Source organism: Sapajus apella, unplaced genomic scaffold (assembly GCF_009761245.1).
Source record: "Sapajus apella isolate SASKATOON/1434 unplaced genomic scaffold, GSC_monkey_1.0 scaffold3718, whole genome shotgun sequence".
Classification (NCBI taxonomy): domain Eukaryota; kingdom Metazoa; phylum Chordata; class Mammalia; order Primates; family Cebidae; genus Sapajus; species Sapajus apella.
The window spans coordinates 1-2,746 of NW_022440644.1; the positions used below are offsets into that span (position 1 = coordinate 1).

The 2,746-nt window shown below is 57.0% G+C and overlaps 1 long non-coding RNA gene across 1 annotated transcript; it reads right to left on the reverse strand.

The window, feature by feature from the left end:
* Nucleotides 1–7: 7 nt before the first annotated feature.
* LOC116547593 lies at nt 8–1,670 on the reverse strand. Its single transcript, XR_004267105.1, has 2 exons — nt 866–1,670; nt 8–65 (listed from the first exon to the last, which is right to left on the reverse strand). It is a non-coding gene; the product is annotated as an uncharacterized LOC116547593 (long non-coding RNA).
* Between the last annotated feature and the right edge of the window lie 1,076 nt (nt 1,671–2,746).

A 2,746-nucleotide genomic window follows, 5' to 3' on the forward strand; every position in this document is an offset into this window, starting at 1 on the left:
TCACTGGGCTCCACCTCGAGGGTGATGGTCTTGCCGGTCAGTGTCTTCACGAAGATCTGCATTGTCTGTTTTAACAAAAAAGCCAAAAACCACCAGAATTTAGCAATGTATTAGCTTTCCTAATGCTGTAAGTTATATGTCACATTGACCCAAATAATTACAATTTAAAACCTGCCTTACTTCACAAAACACTCGCCAGCCCCAGTTTTCAAAACCCAGACTTCAACTACTGAGGACGGTAGGTACATAAACCTGACCAAAGACGCTGACGGATCGCTTATCCTTCCCTCTCCAGGGGTCCGGCACCTGTCGATTCGGGAGGTCCTACCCTAGGCCCGAACCCTGCGTCCTGCGCCAGAGAAGAGCCTACCGCACACCTACCGGCAGGTGGCCCCACCCTGCATTATGAGCCGACAAAACGGGTGACGTCACCACAGAGCGAAGGCGCGCTCTCCCCCCAGTGCGGGTGCACTGCCGCGCGGCAGTGCCGTAACTGCCATCTCCGCAACGGACAAGGCGACTTCTCCAGTCAATCACAAACTTCACTTCAGGATCCCCAAACGGTGCCCTAGCCCATCCCACCAGAATCAGAGCTTTCCCGCATTAGGGAAGGCCTCAAGGCCTTGGGTCCATGCCCCCCGACCTTGTTTCAACCACCTCACAGCCCACCTCACAGGCGTCCTCCACTCGGCGCTCAAAACAGCCGCCATTTTGCTGCGCTCCCCCCACCTCAGGGCCACCTTTCTCGCGGACACAGTCAACAGCCCTCCGCAGTCTCTCGACCCGCGACCGCGACCCACCTCCATCCCACGTCGAGGCCAAATGGCCACGAAAGCCCCAGCCCGCTCAGAACCCCACTGCTCACCAAGCGGAGATGACAGCAACTGACGAAAAACAGGAACGGCTGCACTCGCGGCTGCGACGGAACTAGCTGCACCACACCCGGCGCGTCCTTATATAGACATCGGCGTTCACCGCCCCGAGGAGATCCCTCCGCAGAATCGCCGAGAAGGGACTACTTTTCCCCGCTTGTTCTGCTCTCTGGAAAGAAAACCAGTTACCTAGCGTCACCCAGGTCCCGTCCTAAAATGTCCTCCTGCTGAGACTGGGGTTCTGGGCCGAGTCTGGTGGGCAGCAGGCCGCCGTCCTGAGAGGCCGGGCGGAGGGATCAAGGCTCTGGCTGCGCACTGTGATAGTGACGTAGCGGCGCTCGCCGTTGGTGGGGGGGGGGGGGGCGCCGACGGGAGGCGCCAAAACCCGGCGCGGAGCCGCAGCACCTGGAGCCGGTGGGCGGCCCGCGTTCCTGAGCTGCGGCCCTGCACCCCTTCCCCTCAGCCCCCGCGGTCGCCTCGGGTCGCCAACTCGTGTTCGGTGGACTTGGGGCGCGAACTGAGCGCCTGCCCTCCGGCGCGACCTACCCTAGCCCACCCCGCGGGATGGACGGGTCTTTATTTTGGGTCACATTTGAGATGATGACTGGGCTTCTTTGCTCAGCCCCCCTCAACCTTCCTCAGTCCCAGCCTCGTCGCGGGGGCTCCCTGGGGCCGCCCCCATCCCCCGCTGCGGGCCGCGGGACAAGGACCATGACTCGGCAGATCTCTGGGCGGGCGCGGCCCCAAAGCTAGGGAACGCTCGAGAACTTTCCAGGGGAGACACTGCAGAGGAACTGGGTGTCCAGGTTAAATTTAGAAAAGAGAGGCGGAAACCCCACACAGCTTTTTAAAACTCTCTGAGCTGGCACCCAGGGCTGAGCGAACATCTTTCTAGACTGTTCTTTCACCTTCCTGCACATTCTGAGGGCCGGGTATGGAAAGGGACTATTTGGTGGCAACAGGGAGGCTTGGAAATTTCTCGGGTTTTAATGGGTACGATTATTGCAATCAGGATCCATTCAATAATCGGACCCATTTTTATTTTTTTTATTTTATTTTTTTTACTTTTTATTTTTTTGAGACGGAGTTTCGCTCTTGTTGCCCAGGCTGGAGTGCAATGGCGCGATCTCGGCTCACCGCAACCTCCGCCTCCTGGGTTCAGGCAATTCTCCTGCCTCAGCCTCCTGAGTAGCCAGGATTACAGGCACGCGCCACCATGCCCAGCTAATGTTTTTTGTATTTTTAGTAGAGACGGGGTTTCACCATGTTGACCAGGATGGTCTCGATCTCTTGACCTCGTGATCCACCCGTCTTTGCCTCCCAAAGTGCTGGGATAACAGGCTTGAGCCACCGCGCCAGGCCTTCGGACCCATTTTTAATCCGGAGATTTTGAAAGACAGGAAGGCCGGGCGAGGTGGCTCAAGCCTGTAATCCCGGCACTTGGAGAGGCCGAGGCAGGTGGATCACCTGAGGTCAGGAGTTCAAGACCAGCTTGACCAACATGGTAAAACCCCATCTCTATTGAAAATACAAAAATGGGCCGGGCGTGGTGGCTCACGCCTATAATCCCAGCACTTTGGGAGGCCGAGGCAGGTGGATCATAAGGTCAAGAGATCGAGACCGTCCTGGTCAAGGTGAAACCCCATCTCTACTAAAAATACAAAAATTAGCTGGGCATCGTGGTGCACGCCTGTGGTCCCAGCTACTCGGGAGGCTGAGGCAGGAGAATTGCTTGAACCCAGGAGGTGGAGGTTGCGGTGAGCCGAGATCGTGTCATTGCACTCCAGTCTGGGTAACAAGAGTGAAACTCCGTCTCAAAAAAAAAAGAGAAATACAAAAATGAGCTGGGCATGGTGGTACATGCCTATAGTCCC